Consider the following 24770-nt stretch of genomic DNA (forward strand, 5'->3'; position numbering starts at 1 on the left):
ACCTGCTGCAATATGCTTTTGATGGAGAGACCCCAGCCTGCTGCGTGCTCCTGAGCTCATCTGCTCCCAACACACATAGCCTTGGACCAGCAGCTGCCGTTTCTGCTCTCCTACCCACAGACACAGACCCCACAGGAACAGACCCCTCTGCTGTCACCCCAACTCCAGAACCTTGTGCCTGTGCAGTGCTAAACCTGCCCAGGAAGGCTTCGTGCTCAGGAGGAAGATGAGAATCTTGGTACGAAACAGGGAATGAATTTCTTCTTCCTCTCGCCTCATTTTTTTGCAAGGGACGGTTTACACCTGGGTTAATAGGCTTGGACTCCTCACTGTGCTGTGCCAGAATACCTGTCACTACATCCAGCATCAATGGAAGCAGACATGAGCTGGAGAATCAGCACTTCAATCACTAATACTGTCATTCCATGAGTTGTGATTCGGTTTCCAAGTCAACACCTCATTGAGATGAATGAGCAGGTTCACCCCTCTCTGAAAACTCAGACTCTGCTGCATTGTTTATACTAGTTTCATATTCTGGAGGTTATTTTAGATGCAATAAGGATTAGAGGCCTTTCGAAAAAAAAATGAAAACTGAGATAGAGCAACAGAATTTCTCTACCACTGAAATGACCCACCTGCAACTGACTCCTACCTGCTCCAGGGCTGTCTGCCTATTCGGTACATAGCTCACATGGGCATCACCACTTTCTCTCAGCTAAGGCAGTACCTAGGCCTGACTTCCTCTTTCAAATGCAGCCCCCTAGGCACAGCTGTTCCCTTGCCCACCAGGTGGCAGAGGAAATAGTCAATGGGCATCCTCAGAGCAACCCTTTACCAGCCTGGCAGCCCTATTTACCCTCATTCATGTTAGATAGTCACAGGGTCAAGTTACCACCTGTAGCTCTTTCTGAGCCCCTTGAGGCTCTTGCCACTCCCACCACAGTTCCCATCCCCTGTGTGAGCGGTGTGGGGCAGGACTGAGCATCTTTCCCTTTCTCCCACTCGGGTACCACAAGCACCACAGACAGGTGTGGGGCTCCCTCCCCCTTGCATAGAATTGTTCTGGCCACAGGCCGAGACCAAACAGCTATCCCAGGACACAACCGTAAGGTGGGGAAGTGACCCACTGGGGCAAAATCTCCTTTGGTGTACTACAAACCTGGCATTAGTGTAGTTCTCAGAGCAGAAAATAGGTGCCCGGTACAGGTGCTGGCTACATGACTGGGTGCTGCAGTGCAGAAATGAGAGGATCCCCATCACTTTTCGATGAAGTTCGTGTCTGAATTGTGCCTCAGTCGTGACACTCATTAACAGAAACCCATAGCAAGGGCTGGTGAAATGTTAGCAGAGACATTGAAATGAGACCAGCAGAGTGTGCAGAGAATAGAATTGATGCTAAGAGTGGGATTTCAACCCAATTTCAACTCCCTTTCAATCCACACCTCCTATATCGGAATCAACAACTCTGTAATACCTCTTCTGGAACCGCGTATTCAGGAACAACACTGCTGTGCAAACACAGCCTTTGCGACCCTTTGCCGTAGCCATGGGCGGCCACAGGGATGTTTTGGCCTCTGGAATAAGATGGGTGAGTCAGAAATTATGCTCAGACACAGGGGAATTTGCTGAATTGGTAGAGCGCTCACTAAGCATGCGAGAGGCTTTGGGATAAATGCCCACATTCTCCAACAGAAGTGGTGGTTTTTTCCGTTCTTTTCCAAGGCAGTGTCAAGCCAGGAGCGAAGCTTCTCCAGTGCCCCCTTCCATTTCCTACATTTTGCCCCCTGCAAAGAAACAGCCCATTTGGGTTCGAAAGCTGCTGGACCCCGGCCTCCTTGCCCTTAAACATTTCCGTTTAAAACAAAGGTTAACCTGGGTCATGGGCTATGATTACCTAATCTTTCAAATGTCGCCAGTTCCCCATTTCTAGGGAGCTTCCAGCACTGACCACAGTCTCCCCAGTACAGCAGTCACAGGACACCTGTCCTCTGGGTCTTCACTGGCCAAGGCCCTTCCCCAACCAATGTGGACCATGAAGGCCCTGTGTTTGCCATGGCAGTCTGAGCACTGGAGTAGGTCTGTATTCTTCCGGAGGTGGGGGACAGTTTCTTACACCCCTGAGTGACACCACCTAATTCTTGAGCACAGACCTGTGCCAAGAGTCACCCCCCTTGGGAGTTAAACCTCCCCAGCTCCTCTGTCTGACAGGATCGAAACTCCAGCAGAGCGAAGCAGGCCCAGGTGGGGCTGGTGGGAGTCAGGTGTGGGCAGACAGAAGAACTTGGCTAGATGCAGGCACCATGGCTTAGCTGGTTAAAACACCTGCCTTGTAAACAAGGGATCCTGGGTTCGACTCCCAGTGGTGCCTTCATGGGGTCCCCTGTTTGTGGACAGGATGTGGCCTTGTGCATGTTAGCTATGATCCTCCAAAAGACATACTGATGATTTCCTTTATGTGGGGAGGGCTGCTAAAAGCTCAGTGCTCCTGGCTCCTCTGTGTGGAATGGCAGAGCCTCATCAGCATTTCCCTTTCAAAAGTGAAGCCATGGCCCAAGTAAATAGCTCTTATGGGAACCTTTTGAGAGACATTTCAGTGTGCTGAGAATTACTTTTTTTGAAGCAAGTGTGAAGAGAGAGAAGAAAACTGGAGTTTAAACATTTGTATGTTCTGGAGTTGTTAAAAGAATTCTCGTGTTCTGTTACGCACACACACATTTCTTTGTTATCAGCTGTTGCAAATGTTTCAGCTGCAGCCTGGCTCTGCTTTTCTACTTTTTCCCCACAGCTATGTCTGCACGAGAGAGCTCTTTTTTCAAAAAAGCCGCAGCTCTTTCAAAAAGTCCTGTGGAGCATCTACACAGGAAGGCTGTGGCTCCACTGCCCAGCCCTTTTGGAAGTGGCAAGGAAATGTGGCCAACAGGAAATGCAAATGAGGTGCAGACTTAAATATTGCATGTCTCATTTGCATAACCACTTGGGACCTCAATTCTGGAAGAGCTGATATTGAAAGTCCCAGTTGTGAGTGCAGCTGCTTCCCTCTCCTCCAGCAGTTGAGCTGGTAAAGGACTCCCCTCAATTTCTATTAGGTCCCCCATCCGCATGTGGCAGGGCAAGCAGTGGCTTGAGGATGCAATTTAGTGGAGGGCAAGCTACCACATGGGCACAAGGTCAGCTTCTGTAGTGTAGTGGTTATCACATTTGCCTAACACGCAAAAGGTCCCTGGTTCAAAACCAGGCAGAAGCACAAGCCTCTGTGTTTGTCTCACTTTCTCTTATGCCCCTGAGGGCTCATCTCTTTCTGCTGCAGCCTCTCTCTCTGACAAGCCCAACACCCATGTGACAGAAGAAGTTGAACCAGACCCTGTTGTCCAGGAGGGGAGCCCAGCAGATGCATCGCTGCTGTTGCACAGAAGCTCTCTCCTGGCACGTACTTGAAGGGTTTTCCCTCACTGATGTCACTGGCTGGGAACCACAGAACTATATTTGCCCCTCCTCCAACCGAAGCTGTGCCAGGCAAGTGCCCCTGCCCTATCCCACGTGTTCCCTCCCAGCCACAGCCTGCTCCTGAACCTGCCTCCCATCAGCTCCCTACCTCACAGACAGGCCTGGCACAGAAGGGGCCAATCCAGCCGGAGCTGTTGTGCTAACAGAGCAGCTGGAAAGGAGCAGAGCATGTCAGGAGGAGACACAAAGGCTGCAGACCCTGCCCATGGCCCTGGTCTGTACCCACCCAGCAGGGACACATGCACAGAGCTGGGGCAGGGCCCAGCCCCAGAGTAGAGAATGGTCATGGCCGGGCTGTGCTGCTCCCAGGCCAGGGCACGACAGGGCCCTGCTCGCCCCAGGAAGCAGCACTGCAGGGGACAGGAGTGAGCGTAGCCCTGTTGGGCCAAACCTGCCCATCCTGTGTCCCCGGCCAGACTTCCTGGCAGGGCTGAAGTTGGGACATATGAAAAAGGTCCAGGCGTGTTGGGTGAGGCGGCCGAGTGGTGAAGGGGATGGACGGATAATCCATTGTGCTCCGCAGGGTTTGAATCCCATCCTCACTGAGCCTTTATAGGCACCATCCTGCTGAGCTTTGTTGAGTTCCAGCCTGTTGGGAAGGGGCTTTGCCCATCTCCATCCCTCCTCTCTCTCTTGGCTACTTACTTCACCTGACTGAGAAGGACTTGGGCCCTGGACACAGCCTGGCCAGCCTTTCCCCATCCCAGGAGATGTTGTTCATCACAGGGGTCTTGTCCTGTCCCCACTCTGTTGACCTGACCACCAAAATTCTTGCTGTCCAAGAACACCCAACCAGAGCCCAGGTCTCCAGTCCCTGTGGCAGAGGAAGGCTTAATGGTCACTACCTCTACATAAGGGACAGGCTTCCTAGTGGGTCTGGACCAGGTGAGGCTGGGGCTTGCCCAGACTCCCAAAGCACAAAGCCAGCCCCCCAGAAGCTCGCACTGCACCACACACCTCCCACAGTGAGGTGCAGCAGGATCACCCTGCCAGTGGCACCTGCCCTCCACAGCAGTTCCAGTGGTTTTCTTTAATCTCCGTTTCCTCCCCAGTTCTGCTGGCCTCAACACTCCAGGAATCAGGGAACTGATAAACACAGGAGACCACTGCCCCAGCCAGCCATGGTCCCCAGCACTTCTGCAGAGGTTGTTGTGGAACTCTGGAAATCCTCTTCAGTGACATTCAAGTGTCTCAGTGTCTGGCTGAATCACTGCCCAGGCTGCACCTGCAGGAAGAGGCTGGCAGCAGAGATTGTCAGCAGGAGCAGATGGGGCTAGAAATCAGGGATGGAAGCTGGTAAGACAGAGGCTTCAGGTAAAGGACAGCCCCTTGTAGGGCTGAGGGTTCATAGCCAGCACAGCCAAATGAAGGGGAGTTGCAGGAAACAGTCCAGGGAAGGAGAAGTGGAAGCTGAGAAGGGAAAGCCCAGAAGTGCCGGATATGGAGTCCATGCTGAGCTGCAACCAGAAGGAGGGATTCCTCCAACAGCCACTGAGGGTGTGGCATAGATGTGGCTTGTGGCAGGGAACAAGAGGACTGCCTGGTTCACTGTGGGAGTGACAATGAATTAAAGGACTGTAGCCTAGAAAGGGGAAATGCCAATTTATCCAGGAAAAAGGCAAAGCCGGAAGCTGGACATATGTGGCTTCCGCCAGCAAGTGGTGCTGCCCTAGTGACAAGGAGGGACATAAACGCTGGGAGGACAACATCTTAGCAGAGCTAATGCCTGAGCTGAGCCATCCAGTAGCAAAAGGCTGCTTCATCATACTGAGCAAATGAACAGAGGGAAAACATGCAAAGAGACATCAGTCCCCCCAAATGTCTGGGTAAGATATCAGAGAAAGGCAGAAGAAGGGCTAGTCTGGGACTTGAGCCCCGGAGCTCTCCCACCCCTTGAGCAACATGCCACCATCAGAATGGAGGCACTGGGCATACTCCAGAACCAGCCTGGAACACACAGCCAGTGCTCTGAGAAGTACTGCACCTAACTTCACCTTTCCAAGGTCATTTCCAAGCTCTCTTCACAGTCCTGAAGGAAGAAACCAACTTCCCACTTGGAAGAGGTCACAAACCACTCTGTCAAAACAAAAATCAGTCAAGTAGCGCTTTAAGGACAAGGAAAACAATTTAGGAGGCAAACTTTGATGGGACAGACCCACTTCTGCAGACCATAGCCATACCAGAACAGACTCGATATTAAAGGCACAGAGAACCTAAAACAGTAATCAAGGAGGACAATTCAGAAAAAAATGATCAAGGTGAGCAAAGCACAGAGCAGAGGGGTGGAAGCCTGGGGTGGTGGGAGGTCAAGAATTAGATTAAGACAAGTATGCAAATAAGCCCCTTTAGTGAATCAGAAAATTCCCATCCCAGTTCAAACAATGGGTCAATGTGCCGAATTTGAGTAGAAATGACAGCTCAGCTATTTCCCTTTGAATAGTGGTGGGAAATTTGTTTTTTCAGTAACATGCATACTCTTAAGTCATTAATAGAATGGTCAGTCCATTAAAATGTTGACAAACTGGTTTGTGGATCTGGAGTGTTTTGATGCCTCTTTTGTGCCCATTAACCCTTTGTTGAAGGGAATTAGAAGTCTGTCCAATACACAAAGCATCTGGGCATTGTTGGCATATGATGGTAAGAGAAACGTAGGGAACACAAAGTCAGGGAGAGCAGCAAACACACTCTGTGGCGGGAGCATCAGGGAGTTCAACTCAAGCCTTCTTGCTCCCTGAGCAACACTCGGCCTTGCAAAACTCATCTTTGGAGGAAAGGCAAACATCACATATCAGAGTTTTAGACAAAAACAAAACCAACCAACCCCCGCCACACAATCCCCAGCTGCACTTGACTTCTCCTTGCCAAAGCCTTCCTCACACTTCCTCCTGCCTGGAGGGAGATTCAGCTGGTGCTGCTGGGCTCAGTCATTCACAGCTCTGCCTGGTGAGTGTGACTCCACCCAGCACAAGTTGAGCTTCCTCCGGTGCCTTATAAGATCCAAGCACCATCAAAGCTGGGCAGCCCCAAGTGTTGGGGCTGGCAGGGAGTCAGGTGTGGGCCCATAGCAGAGCTTTATCTGATATTTCAAGGAAAGAATTTGAAAGAGTAGTGGTACGACTATAGAAAAACAAATGCTCGAGAAATAAGATCATGCGAGAGATGATCAAATACAGCAGAGAAAGTACGTGTCAGGAAATACACCGACTATATAAGATTGCAGGGAAGGAAGGAAAGTCCACTGAGGAATGGACAACAACAGTGCTAGTGACAATACACAAGAAAGGCAGTGCACAGAAGGTTTGACCTAACAAGTCATCTCGGCAAGCTACTGCTGATGATACTGATAGAGAGATTGAGATAAAAAAATAAAAGAACATCTAACAGGCGAGCAGGTGGGATTTGGGAAAGATAAAAGGACCATACAGCAAATATAGACGCTAAGATTAATAATAGAGAAAGCTCGCTGAAAGAACATCTGCAACTGCTTCATTGATTGGGAAGGAGGCTCTTGAAGAATTCCACCAGAATTTCAATTTTCTACCCCACCATCAACCTTAGTCTGGACCAGTCCACAAAAGTGATCCACTTCCTGCACACTACTGCAACTGTGCAGATAAGCGATGGTCACTTAAATATCACCCTATACGGAAAACCCAGAGACCTCTTTGCTTATCTATACGCCTCCAGATTCCATCCAGAGGAGACTACATGATCCATTGTATACAGCAAGGCACTAAGGAACAACCATATTTGCTCTGCTCCATCAGAGACAAACATCTACAAGACCTTTACCAAGCTTTCCTCAAACTAAAATATCCACTGAAGGAAGTGAGGAAACAGATTGACAGAGCCAGACGGGTACCCAGAAGCCACCTGCTGCAAGTGGTCTCACAAGGAAAACAAGAGAACACCACTGGCCATCTCACTAACAGCCACTACTTTAGACCTCTCCAACGCATCATCCATGATCTGCAAACCATCCTGGACAATGACTCTTCACTCTCACCGCCCTTGAGAGGCAGGCCTGTCCTCGCCAACAGACAGACTGCCAACCTAAAACAACTCCTCACCACCAACTAAAGATCACAACATAGTTACACTAAATAGGGAACCAAGCCCTGCAACAAACCTTGCTGCCAGTTCTTCTCGCATATCTACACCACGAATATCCTCACAGGACCTAACAGCAACCATACCATCAGGGGCTCCTTTACCTGCACATCTCCTAATATAATACATGCCATCAAATCGAGAGAGAAATCTCTGAGCTGCAATTTATTTGCAAATTTAACTCCATCAACCAAGGATTAAACAGAGACTGGGAGTAGCTGGCTCCTTCCAAAAGCAGCTTCTCTGCCCTGGGTGTTAACAGCTCCACATTAGACTCTGACAATGGGCCACATCCCCCTGTGTGATCTGACTTACTTTTTCCTCTTTTGATCCAAACTACTGATCATGGGCCATTTCCACCCAGACAGAATAGACCTTGTCAGCTCTGGCCCTCCCTCTTACTGGGACACCACTCTTAGTGTTAGGAGAATCATACTCACACCAACTGAGCTAGCCAGCCTGCACAGTGACAGCTCACAAGGGCCCTTTCAGAAAGGAGCAAGAAGCAGCTGCAGGGTCCCTGGGGCCTCTGGAACTAGCTTGCTACCCCTCCCCAGAATCTCAGAATCCCCAAAGCAGGGGGGAGAGAAGATGTTCCAAGTGCTCTTTTGTGCCCTTGCACACAGCTGAGCACAGACACCTCCAAATGGAGAGCTTCCTGGGGAGCAGCCAAGAAGAAGGAAGTGGTTTCCTGTTGCCTTGGGGGAAAGGCCTGCACTGGAGAATGTGGGTATCAATCCCACTACCTCTTGCATGCTAAGCAAGCGCTCTACCATTTGAGCTAATTCCCCTCTTGGCAAGGTAATGTTCTGCCCCAGCCACCTCATTGTTGAGTCCATATGTCCCTGCGGCTCCCCTGACTCCTTTCCTAAGATGACACTTGTAAAACCAGTTCCAACCAGCTGGCTGAGCGGTTTCAACATTGGTGATAATAACGTCATCGTGACGGTTTCAAGCTCCAGGTGAGCCTTTGGGGCATCTTGACTAAGTGGCCTGGCTGCTCTGGATGGGGAGGTTCCATCATGCACAGGGAGTTGTGCATGTCCAGCCTTGTGGGAGGGCTCTATGGGAATCCCTGCCTGCATCACAATGCCACTGCCTGGGGGTGCTGGTGGTGCTTTCTAACAGCTCTGGCTAGTAAACACACCCAGATCGGGCACTCCAAAAACAGCTCTAGAAATAAATCACTCACATGGCCAGTAATGAAAAGCATAAAAATATGCCCCAGAGCCCCAATGTGAACCCCTCCTCCAACAGACACTGACTGTCCATGATCTCCTCTGCAGCTGCTCTCAGAAATGAAGCATCTGCCAAAGCACCACATGTTACAGACCTCTGCAGCTCACAGAGCCACCCATGTTGCATGTATATCACCTGCCCATGTAGATCAGTGAAACTCTGAGCCCAGGGAGGTGACACAGCCAGTGGAACCTGTTCAGAGGACACCAGGCACTGCAAAGCCAGGCTGCCAGGCACCAGCAGCCCCAGGCAGTGGCATTGTGATGCAGGCAGGGATCCCCACACAGCCCTCCCACAAGGCTGGCACTGCACAGCTCCCTGTGCGTGATGGAACCTCCCTGTCCACAGTAGCCAGGCCACTTCGTCAAGATGGCCCAAGGTGCCACATAGAGCTTGAAACCATCTCCTTGGCATTATTAGCAGCACTGTCTGAACAGCTCAGCCAGCCAGCTGGTAGGAACTGGGCTAACAAGGATCATCTTAGGAAAGGAGCCAGGGGAGTGAGAGGGACATAAGGAGTCAGCAATGAGGTGGCTGGGGCAGAACACTTTTTTTTCCAGAGGGGAATTCCCTCAAATGGTAAAGCACTTCCTTCGCATATAAAGGGTTGTGGGATCGATACCCACATTTTCCAATGAAACTGATGTTGTTGTAACTTCCTGCCCAAGGTGAGCTGCAAAAAAAAGCAAACATGATTCTGGGATGCATTAGCAGGTGTGTTGTGAACAAGGCATGAGAAATCATGAAAGAGGACATGAGCCCCAAAACCATCTGGATCAGCTATTAGACAATGGTAGAAAAAGGGCTTGTCTGGGATTTGAACCCAGGACCTCTCCCACCCAAAGGGAGAATCATACCCCTAGACCAACAAGCCCTTCTAGAAAAGGGAGCACTAGGCTTTCCACAGAATCAAGTTTCAATAAACCTCCAGTGCTCTGGTAAATCCTACACTTAACTTTACCTTTCCAAGGTCATTCTACCGCTCTACTCTGTGCTGGTTAGACCTCAGCTGGAATATTGTGTCCAGTTCTGGGCACCCCAATTCAAGAAAGATGTGGAGCAATTAGAGAAGGTCCAGAGAAGAGCAACTAGAATGATGAAAGGTCTGGAGAACATGACTTTTGAAGAAAGGCTGAAAGAATTGGGCTTGTTTAGCTTGGAAAAAAGAAGATTGAGGGGGGACATGATAGCGGTTTTCAGATATCTTAGAGGATGTCATAAGGAGGAGGGAGAAAACTTGTTCTTCTTGGCCTCTGAGGAGAGAACAAGAGGCAATGGACTTAAGCTGCAGCAAGGGAAGTTTAGGTTGGACATTAGGAAAAAGTTCCTAACTGTCAGGGTGGTCAAGTACTGGAATAAGTTGCCAAGGGAGGTTGTGGAATCTCCCTCGCTGGAGATATTTAAGAACAGATTATATAGATGTCTATCAGGGATGGTGTAGATAGTGGTCGGTCCTGCCGTCGGGGCAGGGAACTGGACTCGATGGCCTCTCGAGGCCCCTTCCGGTCCTAGTGTTCTATGTTTCTATGATTCTATGAAAAGCTCTGCAAAGACATAGGCCAAGTCATCCCTCCAACCCACCCCATATGCTGTGGCCTGAAGCAGCTCCCGTCATTTCCTCCCACACAAATTACAAAAATTGCTGCTGGGCACATTCTGATGGGAACCCTGACAGAAATCTGGGGCAGGCGTGGGACCCTGCAGCCTGCGGTCTGCTGGATTGCTCGTGAGCTTGCTCAAACCTGAGTAATTTTACCATGTGTCCTGCATGCAGCAAATGGAAATAAGGTCATGCAAGGGAAAGTGCTGCCTTGCATTGTGTAAGAGACCCCTTGTGGAGAACTCGACCTTGCGTCTTCTAACAGTGTAGGAACCTCTCCAGCTGTAGCAGGGCTGGGTACAGGCACCTGACTGATTCTCACTACCTCGACAACCGCACATCTACATCCTTAGCTGTGCAGAGTTTTGCCCTCCGCTTTGGTGCCAAAATTAACAAGCCATAGAATTCTACAGGAAAATCCTGACCTCCAAGCACACGCTCTTCCAGCCTTTCATGCACTTTCTCCATCCTGTACACACAGCACTACTGAGAGCAGTGGAATATGGATCATGATTGCAGTGGCTCCTCACTCAAGGCACAGTGCCCATATCCTGCCAGAGAACTCCCCATGCAGAGATGGGCCAGGGATGGCTCAGCCCCAGTCTAGCCAGTCTTGGCACACGGAAAGGCCAGGGCAGAGCTGTTAATTTTACCCCTCCTAGGGTTGGACATACCCCACTTCGAGACCATCCCCAGTTCAAATCAAGGGGGCCTAGTAAAACGGAATCCAAAGGACAATCAATGTCACATTTCCACTTTCCCCGACCTACCCAGATCCTGCATAACCAAGAATTGCCTCAGCACGGCTCTCAGGTGTGTTCACTTGTCACAGCCCACTGGAAGCCTCTCAGCATCAATGGATCGTCAAAGTGCAGCTACCTCTGCGGCTTGCTGCCCTTCTTGAGAGATTGCAGCTCACACTATTGTTTTCTTTTAACAAGTGTTTTCTAGAAGCTGAGTGCTTGGGGGGCCATCCAGGAGAAATTCAAATGCAGCCCAGCTGATAAACAGAGCACCCGCAGCTGGCAGGGTGTGTTTTTACTGGTGGTGCCCACATGCACATGCCTTGGTGTACGTTCAATTTATTCTGCACATGGAAAGATGAAATTAAAAGGAACGCTGCTCTCAGACCTTTGAACACCTGTGGGAGGGTGGGTCATTTCCTAGAGGGCTCATTCCCTCCCCCACATTCTGCTGTCTCTGCTCATGGCTTCTCACCTGCAGGCTGCTCTCAACATGCTCCCCAAGTGCCAGGCCTTAGGGCATGGTGGAGATGGGATCCTGAGCGTTGCTGTCCATCCTGGCTGGGTGCAGACAGACATGGGGAGTTCCAGCTCCATCCAGGAAGGTGCCTCACTGGGAGAGGCCAGTGGTAGGCAAGTGTTAGGAACAGATGTTCATTGTTGGGGGTAATGGCCGTGCTGGAACCCATCCTACCCTCCACCTCCGCCCTGCACGGAGGGATCGTGTGCCACTCACATGCCCTCAGGGATTCAGTGCTGTGCCCTGGGCTTCCAACCTCCTGCTGCCGCTTGCTTGGTTCCTCAAGCTGCTGGCATCCCAGAGTGAAGGTGAGTAGAGCTGCTGCTGTGAGGAGCTGGAGAGGGGGAGCTGGTCGTCACGCACACCAGCTCGCAGGTATTTCCATGGGGGTCATATTTGTGATCTCCATCCAGTGTCCTCATGTACCCAAAAACCCAACTCCCAGCCAGGACCCTGGATCCCTTCTACACCCCACTCCCAACCCAAAGCCTAAACCCACTCCAGCACCCCACCTGAGAGCCTGGACCCCCATCCTCACACCCACCCACAGTCCTGAGATCCTTCCACACCCAGAGCTCCCTTCCGGCAGCCTGAATCTCTGATGTCTGGCACCTCCCTAAAGCCCAAACTCCCAGCCAGAGCCCTCACACTTCTGTACCCCAACCCTCTGTCCCAGCCCCGAGCCCTTCCCCCACTCTGACCCCTTGGCCCCCTCCCACCACATGAATTGTGTTATGTGCACCAGGGTGAAGGGGAGGAGTCACACGTCAGCTGCGTGTTGCACCCCCTCACCTCGACACACATGAGAAAATTCATGCCACTCGGGTGTGGGACAATTCAAGGGAATGCCAGCTGGACCCTGCCTGTGGGCCCCTGGTGTCCTGAGTCAGTCCCAGGGCAGGCTCCCCGCTAACTCTGCTTCCCCCCCACAGGCTCTACTGACGGTGGAGGCGAGTGTCCGAGGGATGCTGCACGTGCTCTCCACGCTCTGCGAGAAGGACAATGGGGCCTTTGGGAACTGGGAAGGGGAAGTTCTTCCCTGGTGAGACGCTCCCAGCCCTGCGCCAGGAGCTCTGGGCCAGGCTGTTCCAGTGACCCTGCTGTCAGCTGTGCCTGTGTCCTCAATAAACCCACTGAGCTAACGCAGCAGCACTGCCTGAGCCGGGCCTGCTCTGTCCTGTCCTGGGAGACACTGGCTGCGCCTGGGTGGAGCTGCCATGTGACCTTTGGTTCCTCCCCGCACAGCCAAGGCGCAGAGCTGGCCTGTGAAGGAGGAGCTTTGGGTGGGTGGCTGTCTGGGAGGGGGTGGCTGAGGGTGGCAGCCGGGGTGAGGAGGACACCCAGGACCTCACTGTTGCAGAGAAGAGGGCCCATGGAGAGCCCACGTACAATGGTACCACCTTTCCTGGACTCACGCAGTGTGTTGAATTAGCTACGCCGAGATATCCCAGCCGACACTCCCTAACCTGGGCCGAGAAGCCCCTGTCCCCAAGGCAGGCAGGGGTCACTGGGATAGGGTGGCCAGGAACCTCTCCATACACTGGATCTCTCTCTCTCTTCATGTGTCTGTAAGACAAGAGGATACTCTGGGTACAACTGAGAGAGCCAAACCAGGGCAAATTGCTTCAAACTGGGTGTAGAGGTTGGGTCAGGCATGTGCCCCCCTCTGGGGTGGAGCAGGCCACAAGACCTCTCCAAACCAAGACACTGCCTGGTTCTGGGCAGACAGCAGTCTCCATGGGACCCAGTCCCATTTAACAGGGCTGCAGGTGGGCAGTCAAGATAGAAGCCCCAGCCCTAGGGCAGTCCATTAGTCAGACTCAGCCTCTACACACCCAGTGTGTGGAGAAGCCCTGGGCCTGGGGCAGGGCTGGGCGGCGCTTAATCAGCCTCAGCTGCTTGTTCAGAGGACGGGGCAGTCCAAACAATATAAGAGCCCTGGGCCAGGGGCAGGGCGGAGCGGTACAAACAGTATGCCAGTGGGTTTTCCCTGAAGCAGGGTACAGCCCCAAGCACACCACCAAGGCACTCTGGGTTGGGAGAGGCAAAGGAGATGGGTAGGAGGCACAGTCACACCAGCTCTGGTCAGTGGGGATCCCCCAAAACACATCGACATGGGCTCTGATGGGACGTTCCCCCGGCTGCTTCCGACCTCCACCTCCCTTGTCTCAAGGTCCCACGCCGTGTTATCTGGGAGGCTGGGCAGTTCTTTGTCGTCTGGGTAAGTCGCCGCCATCAGGTCTGGAAAGTTGGGCATGCCTACGTCTTTGGGCTAGTGCAGTGACAGCAGAGCTGTAGGCTCAGGCCGGTCCTGGACCCCTGGGTAGGTCTGGGATGCACAGGTAGCTGGCAGCCAGCAGATCAGGACCTTCCCTGGAGTGATTTCATAGAGGGGCAGAGAGCTCAGGTCAGTCCAGGACCTCTGAGTAGCAGGTAAGCAGGAGGGTCATCTCCACCTCTGGGGTCATGTCAATGCAGCAGGTGGGACCTTCTGGCCAATCAGCCACGTGGGTGTATGGTCTTTGTCTCCTGATTCCAGGACCTCAGCCAGGCTCCTCTGCTTGGCGTAGAGGCCACCCTTTTAGTGAGCCCTGGGTCCTGCCATCAGCATGTCCTGTCTCCTGTGTCAGTCTCTGTGGGGCTGGGCACAGGTGTTCTGGGCTCACCCACTGAGGCCTCCAGCAGGCGTCCCCTTCTTCTGGGGATGGGGGTGCAACACCCCTTTGCTACACAGTTCTACTTACAGCCCAGCACTGGGTGTTTTCCCCACATGGCACCAGATCAGTCACAAAGACCACATCTGTTGCCATCCTGGCCAGCAAGAAGTCACACAAGCAGTTTTCTTGCACACCCAGCTTCTCTTGTGCCACAGCCCGTATCCTCCTCACCCAGACGTAAACCAATCTCACCAAATCCACCCAGGTTCTTCCAGTTCCAAAGGACCTGCCACAGCCCCAGGTCAAGGTACCCAGAAGACCTTAGCGAAAAGAGCCCACTGGGCCAATCCTTTTGCATTTATTAATAAGAAGAAAGACGAGGTGGAGGGTAAAATTGCCAAAACAATCAAATTGCAAAGTTTTTGATGCAGACTTGCAGCAGAAGTGGGGCAGGCTGCTATTTTCAAAGTCTCTACAGCTAGCAGAGAACCATTTTCATCCATTGACCACTGGGTTATGGGCACAGCACACTTCTGCTACGCCGCACCACTCAGCTGTGAAGGCTTTACCCAGCATGCAGTCTGGTGAGTATCCTGCACTGAGACTGGCAGAGGGCGAGTATTCTGCTGGTGAGTGGCTTTGCAGCCATGTGCTAATCCTGTAGCTATTAACCGGAAAGATGGAGATTCAAGCCCACCCAGGCACAGTGCTGTTAAGAGTCTGCTACTGATGACCTTTGTGTGAGTTTCCTTATTACTGGAAGCAGCCTTCCCTCTCAGCTTCTTACCCAATACTGTATAATCTAAATTCGAAAGCTTTCTTCCGAAATAAGAAAGGGAGAAAATGTTGACAGTCAAATGGTGAGAGCCATCAAATTACAGAGCCCAATTGCAAAGATTTGGTGCAGGCTTGTAGAGCAGCAGAGTAAACTGCCAGCTGGCTGAAACAAGACTCTTACTGCCACGTCCTCCTCTCTGAGCGTGGCTCAGAAGGCCTTTTGGGCTCACTTCTTAGCAGAGAGGTTCCACAAGAGAGGAGTTGAAATGAAGACCAAAGGGGAGATACCCACCTGCATTCTGGGGGCTCTTGGTCCCACAGGGGAGTGCACTAGGCTGAATAAATAAGTTTCCCAACCTTGGCCAGAAAAATCACATGAATATCTGAGAGGTGTCAGGCAAAAGGAGTAGCATTGTCCCCTTCAGTGGTGTAACATCAAACAGTCTGCACATTCCCCGCAGTGGTGTAACATCAAACAGTCCACACCTTCCTCCCCCCATTCAATTCCAGGGCAGGGAGGAAAAGGTTTCTGCAGAACGATCCAGAATAACAGCTTCTGTACTGCTTCCATCCAGTGGTCTGGCCATTGGGGGAGGGCAGCAGCCCAGGAGGCTCAACCTCTGCAGCCCTCATCCCTTCCTTTGTCAGCCACCAGAGAACCAAGGCCACATCCGTGTTCCCTCAGACATTGCCCATCCTCGGGCTGGAGGAATTTCCTTTTGGGCGGAATGAATTTTTCATAGGTGACACCAATGCTGGTGTCGTGTAGATTTGCCTCATGGGTACAAATAAATATCTTTGTTGTAAATACATATTTGGAACAGCTCATAGGTAGGGAAGACAATCAGATTTAAGCAGCTGATAACTGACAAGGAACAATGAGTCTGATGATTATTTCATATGACGTCATTCTAAAAAGAATATTAACGCCCCATTTCAGAACCTCTGTTTAATCACCCATTCTAACAGCTCCAGCTGTTAAACACACCCAGATGGGACACTCTGAAAATGGCTTGAGAAATAAATCACAGACTTGGCTATTCAGTAAAAGCTTAAAAATATGCCCCAGTGGAAACCCCTCCTCCCACAGACCACTAACTCTCCACTGCAGCTGCTCTCAGAAATGAAGCATCTGCCAAAGCACCGCACGCTACAGAGTCACCCGTTACATGTATCTCACCTGCCCACGGAGCTTAATCAAGCTGAGTCCAGGGAGGGGACACAGCCCCCAGAACATGTGCAGAGGACACCAGGCACGACAAAGCCACAGGAACCTCCCAATCCAGAGCAGCCAGGCCACGAAGTCAAGATGCCCCAAGGGCTCACCTGGAGCTGGAAACTGTCATTTTGGCATTATTAGCAGCACTGTCTGAACAGCTCAGCCAGCCAGCTGGTAGGAACGGGTCTTACAAGTGTCGTCTTAGGAAAGGAGCCAGGGAGCTGCAGGGACATAGGGACTCAACAGTGAGGGGGCTGGGGCACAAACTGTGTTCACAATCAGGGGAATTAGCTCAAGTGGTAGAGCGCTTGCTTTGCATGCAAGAGGTAGTGGGATCAATACCCACATTCTTCAATGACTACTTCCTTCTCCACACTTTTCTTCCAAGGCAATGTGAGAGCAGTGCCCCCTTCCTCCTCCTACTCGGTTACCCCCCAGAAAGCTCTCGATGTACAGGGGGGATCTGTAGCGCTGTGTGCAAGGGCTCAAGAGAGCACTTTGAGCATCTCCTCTCCCACCTGGTGGGAACAGACACACATTTGATGTGGAGGCTGGATTTGAAAGAGGAGGCCGTGGCCATGGACTGCCTCTGCTGAAAGAAAGTGGTGATGCGCACGTGAGCCATTCACCTCATGCGGAGATACCCCTGCAGCAGGTAGGAACGAGTTGCGGGTGTGTCATTTGGTGGGCAGGCTGAGTGCTGCATACACAGAGGTTCTGGAGTTGGGGTGACAGCTGTGGGGTCTGCTCCTGTGGGCTCTGTGTCTGTGGTAGGAGAGCAGCCAGGGCAGCTGCTGGTCTAGGGCCCTGTGCTCTGGGAGAGCTGGGAGCAGCTGAGCTCAGGAGCAGGCAGCAGACTGGGGTCCCTGCGTTGGAAGCACGTTGCAGTGGGTGGTGATGGTGTTACCCCTCTGCCAGGGAACATGGGCCACGTTAATGTTGTGCTCAGAGGAAGAGAAGGAGGGGATAGGCAGGGTCTGAGGCAACACCCGACAGGGGCCTAGGACAGCGGGTGAGGGGCAGCAGGGTCTGAGGGAATTCCTAGCCAGGGCTCAGGTCAGTGGGGAATGGGAGACACAGACTGGGGCGGGGGGGTGGAGCCAGGTTGGGGCTCAGGATGGTGGGGGGAGGGGGTTTGGGAATGCGCCGGTGGGATGCTGAGCTGTGGGGGAGGGACAGCGATCTCACTGCAGGGGTAATACTGTCCTTGCAACTGCCAGTTGCTCCTTTCTGAAAGCACCTTGGAGAACCCTGGTCCTCTGTGGGTTGGCTGGTTTGTTTGGTTAACACTAAGCCCTTTGCTACCTCGGAGACAGCTTCAGGGTGCTGGTCTGTTCCCCTGGTCTGGTCTTTCCTTGCTGGTCTGTTCCCCTTTGCTTAACTGCTAGAGACAGCAAGGTCCAAAGAATGTGTTTTGTGGCTCTGAATGTTCAGTTCTTGATCTTCGATCTTTTTCATGGCCAATCTGAGCAGCAGGAAACATGTCAGGCTGCTGTTCCAGGTAAGAAACCCCTCATCCTCCAGACTCTGGCCTCTCTGGGAGTCCCAGGGTTAACTCGTAAATGAGCCTTTTGGGGCAGAAGTCACTCCAGGGACCTCTCATCCTTTCATTCTCAAGGCAAGTTGTCACGATCATGAGGGTTAGCCAGCAGCCTGGGAGTAAAAGGATTAACCTCCTGAGCCAGGTGGGGTTGGCCAAGAGGAGTGTCGGTAAGAATTAAATTTTGGCTCCTCCCTCTTCTCTTCTCTGTCTTTTTCCTTCTTCTTCTTTCCAGCCATGAGGGGGAGAGACACAGAATGTCTGCCTCCAAGAACAGACCCTCCAATCTTCTGTGAGTCGGGTAAAGTTTACATAGATCCATTGGGCTTTATTGCTTTCTGGTTTGGGAAGTGGGATCTGATGTCTGTGCACTTTTTAGAAATGTTCTTTTACTCTCCTTGTAACTAAGTTCTAGGCCCATGGTGGAGACTCCCCATGTGTTTTACTTTGTGACTCTTCCATCTCGTCATGAGACTTGCAGCACAAATATTGTTGTAATAACAAAAGTTCTTTCTTTTTCTTTTTATTAACCTGATTTTGGTTAATGTTTGTGTCCTGGTTCTTACTTTTGGGGCTGAGATTTCCCAAGTCGTCTCTCCCTAGTTTCCTTATTATTACTTGGCTGGTGGCAGTGAATTTTATCCCCAAAATTTAAGGTTTTTAGAATTTTTGGAGGGAAGTTTATACCAAAACCTGGTAGATAAGGTCTTGGAGGTACTTTTGCTGGGCCCCACTTCTGCATTTCTCTTGCTAGAGTGGGGAAGGAGCCATGAAACAAGTTTCTAACCCCTGGCTGTGGGGTTGGTGTTCGCGTGGCTCACTCATGTCTTTCTTTGGGGGCTTTGGGCCAATGCATGGGGCTCTGCAGCTGGGAACTGTCAGTGACTTTTCTGAGATGTGTTGCTCCTTTCTGCAGCCCCCACTGTGGGAGGGCTTTGCCTGGTCCTGGGCTGGGTTCTTTTCTGGGGCTTCCAGCAGCTCTGCCCCTGCCAGTTGAATGTTTCTTGGTCAGAGACACAGGCTTCTTCCTGTGCCTGGGGTGGGCCCTGACACTGCTGGACGAGTGTGATGAAGCCAAAGTACTGTGAGCTCAGTCTGAACCAAGTGGCCTTTGTGTGTTAGATTCCTGAGCCCCCTGGCTTTGGGCCTGGTTCTCCTGCCCAGCACAGGCCACTGTGAGCAGGGCCCTGCATATCTGTGATGTACAGTACCCTCGTGTGTTCAATGGAACAGAACCCTGAGCTTTGCAGGCTGGGAACTGATCTCCGCTGAAGGATAGGTTTGCTCAGTGCTGGTACATTTGCAAAGGAAGATGGCAAGTTTTTAAATGTATTTCAAAAATCCAGGGAAAACCCCAAATGGACTGGAGATGAAGATCTATTTCCCTTAAGACAACCATCTGTGAAGGAGCACCTGGGACTTCTTCAGCTGCAGTCAAATGCTCCACCACGAAGCTGTACTCTTTACCAGCGGCAAATGGTGAAAGTTTGGTTTTGCTGTGGAGGCAACTGTGATGGAGTGGGAGGAGTGCATGTGTGAGACTCAGGCTGGATGTGTGTGAGACAAGCAGAGCAACTCCCAGCAGCTAAGGATGACCCTGGGGCTATAACCTAGGCTGGCAGGTAACACCTCTGCCCTGAACAAAGAGGAGGAAGGAGCCAAGCTGGGTTTCAGTCGGAGGGGGCAGTTAGAAGCTGGAGGGGAGAGGGAGGTGGAAGGCAGACAGCCAGGCAAGGGGGAAGCTACACCTCAGAGGGGCACCCCTTGGGCTCCTCTCCCCAGGATGGGATGGAATGGCTTTCTCTGATTGCTTCACTGACTCTTCTGTGAGAAACTGGGCCTCTGTCACCTAATAAACTTCCTATTCTACCTGCTGAGTGAGAGTCACTCCTGCCTACAGCCAGGGTGCAGTGCATGGGGACCCCTGAACCCCATCACAGCAACTCTACCTTTCTCAGAAGGAATGCACGTATGCCAGTATCAATAGCCAAGGTAAGCAGGGTGCCAACCTCCAAAGAGTCACAGTTGCCCAGAAATTGTTTATCTGCAGGTCCCATGATGTAATGGCAGTATTCAGAGCTCTGCATTCTGCAATCTGATTTCAAATCTGTGGGGTTTGCTCTAAATCTCTGTCTCTCCAAGGCCTTTCTTCTCCACGGGCACACCTGAGTTGGGGCTTTTTCTTCCTAGTGGATGAGTGAGGCCCTCTGGAGCGCCATCAACAGTATTTTACCTTTAGGGGAACCTCCCAGAAAATGGCCTATGTTCCCTACTGCTTCAAATCCCTCCCTGTGGACCAAGCACAAATCTGGTGCTGCACTTAGTTGGCTGGAAAAATATGCAAGGGGTTGTGGACTTTGTTGTCACTCCACCATTTCCTGTTTGTCAGACCTCCTTCCCTTTTTCAGCCACCCACTTGCCTGTAGAGCAACGAAGGGTCCTGTGGCACCTTATAGACTAACAGAAAAGTTTAGAGCATGAGCTTTCGTGAGTTAACTCACTTCTTCACTCTTTCCTCATCCAGCAGCTTAAAGCTGGAAACCAAGAAAAGAGAGTCCTTAAAGGCTTCTCGGCCCACCACCTCAAAGGGTGTCTCAAGTGGGGAGAGGCAATCTCACATCTCAAGGAAGATGGGTGAGCTCAGCAACTTCTGAGTTGGCTGCTTCTTATTGCCTCAAAGAGAAGAAATCAACAGCAAACAGGCACCAAAGTGCAGCAAAGGGGACAACTACTGTTGGTGGATGTTTTTTTGTTTAACTAATTACAAAAGTGTTCCCATGTCTCATTGAAAGGTACCTCAGACTGTTTGATTGCTGGCACTCATAGGGGCAGGGAATGCCCGGCTCCAGGCCAGCCATAGAAGCAGGAAAACAGGCCAGGACACAAATGACATACTGTGTTTTTTGCTGATTTCAGCTTGGAAAGTTTTGTGATTACCAGTGCACCACAGAATTTCAGCTGTGTTCCTCTGACCCTCCCCTGCAATGCCATCCACCTGTGTGGCATTTGCCATGACACCTGGATGGGCCAACCTGGAGAAAGTGGTGGTGAGAGGGCCTAAGAGCTGCCTTTCACTCACTCATCGGGTTGAGCAGTGGACTTTTGGGAACACTCAGCAAGATCTGTGAAGTTGCCTGGATCATAATGGGCACAATGGGGTCTTTATTCCTCCCCTTGCTCAGGAAGAGCAAGAGAAGAAAGGCAGAGCATGCTAGCGCCTTGGTGTCCCAATAGTGCCAACAATATCCTTTCCAGGAGCATTTGCCAACAGCAAGGCCCCACGCAGTCACTAATTGCTCTCTGGCCAAAGTTTGGAAAAGCTCTGCTGAAGCTTGGGATTGAACCAAGGACCTTTAGATCTTCAGTCTAATGCTCTCCCAACTGAGCTACTTCAGCAGCTGTTTGGGAGGTTTTCAGGCCATCACCTCAAATTGGAGATGTTTTTCTCAGCTATTGCTGTGATCGCAAGTGTCCTTGGGAGGCAGGAGGAATGTTGGCAGCTTCCTTCAGCTTGAGTTCCTCTTTTGCCCCATTTCTGCCTCACTTCCTGGGTTCACCCAGTGACCGCAGGGGACGGCAGGATACTGATGGCAAGGAAGGAGATGGGATTTGACTCTTTTGCCACAAGAGTCTCTTTCCACACCCTAGCCACTTGGCCCCAGGATCATTGTGTGACCGGATGGTGCCCAAGCTTTTGGTGAGGGGCAAGAAGTAGGCAGGGCCACTCATTTGTAAAGGCCAAGAGTTACAAAGACAAAACAACCCCAGGAAGAGCCTTTGAAGAAGTGACCCCGAATGAGGAAGCATCTAGAGGTCCTCGGGTGCTCTCGGCCGTACTCCTTGTTGAAGGAAAAGGTCCAGGACCATTGAAGATGAATGTGTGGTTTTGCAGAGAGCTATGTTTTCTTCAACCATGGATTCTGTTCTGGGCATACACATTGCTAGGCTGAGATGGGGTGACTTAAAAAAGAGGAGATTCTATGTTTCTATGACCCTATTGTGTCACCATATAAGGGGAGTTCAGAGAGAGTTAAAAGACTATTTAAAAACAAGCCACAGACCTGGTCTTGAGATCCAACAGCACCTCAGCTCAAAAGAGTTTCTCTTGAAAAGAGAACTGGCTCCACAACCCTGAAGTTTTTATACCATTTTAACTCTTTGTTCAAAAAAAGTCTGTAATTATCAGGTTGATTAACCCACCCACCCCCATTGTTCTCCTTTTCTGAAGGGAAGGGGAGTGGGGCATGGGGGTAGTTAAGATGCCTGCACAACTGGGCTTTTTTCTTTGGGCTATTTTTTTCATTTTGGCTTAAAGTCCATTTATTTCCTGTTTCATTGGAAATTAGAGCCCTGTCTGACCTCCTTATAGGATTATAAAGTAAATCATGACACTTAACAATCCTTAAAATGTTGTGTCCATAACTGAGCTGCTTTTGGGGTTTTACCACCTCTTGGTTTAAAATACATTCTGTTTTCTGTGTTTCAGTGGGAACCAGAGCCTTGTAGGACTTCTTAGAGTATTTAACAGTAAATCATCATGCACAACAATCCTTAATGTCAGTGTGACCTTGTCTGGAATGAGGACCCTTTGCAAATATCAAAGTGTTTTTTTTTTTAAAAGATGCTTCTTTCATATTTTGAAATAAATCTATTGCAAGCATAGGGTTCACTCGACAAATACCTCTACGTTTGTAATATCTGTTAATTTTAACAGCAATTGCTTGTTCTGAAGTATGGTAGAAAAATTGGGAATCCTTGGAACATTTCAGTTTGGGTTAAACTTGGGGCTTTTTTCCCCCAAATGTTCCTGAGTTACTAGAAAGGGTGACTCATAGGCTGTTTCTACACAGGCCACTTCCTTCAGAACTGCCATGCTAATACATGGAGAGAAAGATGCTATGAGGTACGGATACAAATTCCCTGTGCCTCAATAGTATTACATCACATGATTTGGAGTCCAGAAGACCATTCTTCCGGACTCCAAAATGCCACGTAGAAGCGTGGCCCAGGGGGCCCTTCCAGAGGCCCCTTCTTCTCAAAAATTTTCAGGGGCCCAGCTTATACATGATGTTCAGGAGTCTGGGAGAGCATCTTCTGGTCTCCAAATCATGTGACCTTATGCTAATGAGGTGTAGGAAATTTGTAGGAAACCCTTGCTGGGTTCTGGGCAGTCTCAGACCAACCCTGGACCAGCCTGGCAGCCCTGTTTACCCTGATTCATGTTAGACAGTGACAGGGTCAAGTTACCACCTTTGGCTCTTTCTGAGCCCCTTGAGGCTATTGCCACTCCCACCATAGTTCCCATCCCCTGTGTGAGCGGCGTGGGGCAGGACTGAACATCTTTCCCTTTCTCCTACTCGGGTACCACAAGTAACACAGACAGGTGTGTGGCTCCCTCCCTCTCGCATGGCATCGTTCTGGCCACAGGCTGAGACTAAACAGCAATCCCAGGGCACAACCGCTAGGTGGGAAAGTGACAAAGGGCTTTGGGGTTCCTCCCATGCTGCCCACACCCACTCTGCAGCCACCTCAGCTGTCCACCTGTCAGTGTCTGTTACTTCTTCCTCCAGAGTGGTGGCAGCCACCTCCTTCAGCTCTCTGCATGCTCCAGCACAGCCCAGAGGTGCTGCAAAGCAGGTGAGAGGCAGCCAGAAAGATTTGTCCAGGCACCACTGGCTGCTGCTTTCCTAATCTCCACTTACCTGGGAGGTCCATGGCCAGGGGAGCCACAGAGCCTCTCTGGGACTTTTCTCCTAACTTGTTTGCGTTTTGTCAGTGACAAACAAAGGGATGTGAGAGGAGAGTAACTCTCCCTCTCCTGCCCTGCTGCACCTGCAGCCAGCCCCAGAGAACCACAGGGCTGGGAGGATCAGCCTCTGTTCTTGCATCCAGAGGAGCCACCTTCCCAACACCTCTTACACCTGCCTTTGACTGAGCTCTTGCCTGTGACTGGATTCTTCCCAATGCTCCTCTCCCATCAGCCTTTGCCTTCTCCGCCAATGACTGCGATTGCCAAGGGAAGGCTCTGTGGTTCCCCAGACACATGAAGGAAAACATTGCTCATGATGTGCAACAAGGCACCACTGGGAGTTGAACCCAGGATCACTTGTTTACAAAGCAGGTGCTTTACCCAGTTGAGCCTTGGTGCCCCCTCACTTCACTGGTGGGTCCTGACATGGAGGTATCTGTATTAGTCTGTGTCATCAGCCAAAGAGCAGTCCTGGAGCACTTTAAAGACAACCAAACTAATTTATCAAGTGATGAGCTTTTGTGGGAGCCGACCCACTCTGCTGGACTGCCCACAACAACCCCTTCCCGTTCCCCAGCACAGACATTATGCCTGAGGGAAGCTGGATTTGCCGCCAACAGGACATTGAGGATGAGAGGAACAAAAAACCCCCTTTCACTTCCTGTCCCCTCTGCAGTGTGCAGATCAGACTCCACCAATCTACCCTCCTCCCACCTCACTTGCCCCAGTGCTGTGCATTCTGTCTGGACTGTCCGTGTGCCTGGATCATAAGAAATAACATAAGCTCTTTGTGACCCTGACCTACCCCCACATTTCACTCTTGCTTGTGCCACTGATCTTCCGGCCCCTTTGGACAAACCCTTCTTCCCCAGGTTCCCTTTACTGTCCCAGCCCTCAGGGGTGCAATGGGTTAGTGCACAGTACTTATAGAGCAGTATTGCACTAGATATGCTGAGGTTGTGAGTTCAAACCTCACCTGGAGCATTGCTTTTTCACCTGGTTGGCTCTGAATCATCAAATACTTTGACTGGAAGGGACCTTGAGAGGCCAGCGAGTCCAGGCCGCTGCGCTCATGGCAGGACCAAATACTGTCTACACCATCCCTGATAGAC

The 24770-nt window shown here is 51.1% G+C and overlaps 5 non-coding genes across 5 annotated transcripts; 2 read left to right on the top strand and 3 right to left on the bottom strand.

Moving 5' to 3' along the window:
* Positions 1–3171: 3171 nt before the first annotated feature.
* Positions 3172–3244, top strand: TRNAV-AAC (transfer RNA valine (anticodon AAC)). The gene has a single exon. It is a non-coding gene; the product is annotated as a tRNA-Val (tRNA).
* A 5088-nt stretch (positions 3245–8332) lies between these two features.
* Positions 8333–8405, bottom strand: TRNAA-AGC (transfer RNA alanine (anticodon AGC)). Its single transcript has one exon. It is a non-coding gene; the product is annotated as a tRNA-Ala (tRNA).
* Positions 8406–9655: 1250 nt separating this feature from the next.
* Positions 9656–9727, bottom strand: TRNAP-UGG (transfer RNA proline (anticodon UGG)). The gene has a single exon. It is a non-coding gene; the product is annotated as a tRNA-Pro (tRNA).
* A 6923-nt stretch (positions 9728–16650) lies between these two features.
* TRNAA-UGC (transfer RNA alanine (anticodon UGC)) lies at positions 16651–16723 on the top strand. The gene has a single exon. It is a non-coding gene; the product is annotated as a tRNA-Ala (tRNA).
* A 4509-nt stretch (positions 16724–21232) lies between these two features.
* Positions 21233–21305, bottom strand: TRNAF-GAA (transfer RNA phenylalanine (anticodon GAA)). The gene has a single exon. It is a non-coding gene; the product is annotated as a tRNA-Phe (tRNA).
* Positions 21306–24770: the final 3465 nt, after the last annotated feature.

The sequence above is a fragment of the Carettochelys insculpta genome, chromosome 33, assembly GCF_033958435.1.
Source record: "Carettochelys insculpta isolate YL-2023 chromosome 33, ASM3395843v1, whole genome shotgun sequence".
NCBI classification, from domain to species: domain Eukaryota; kingdom Metazoa; phylum Chordata; order Testudines; family Carettochelyidae; genus Carettochelys; species Carettochelys insculpta.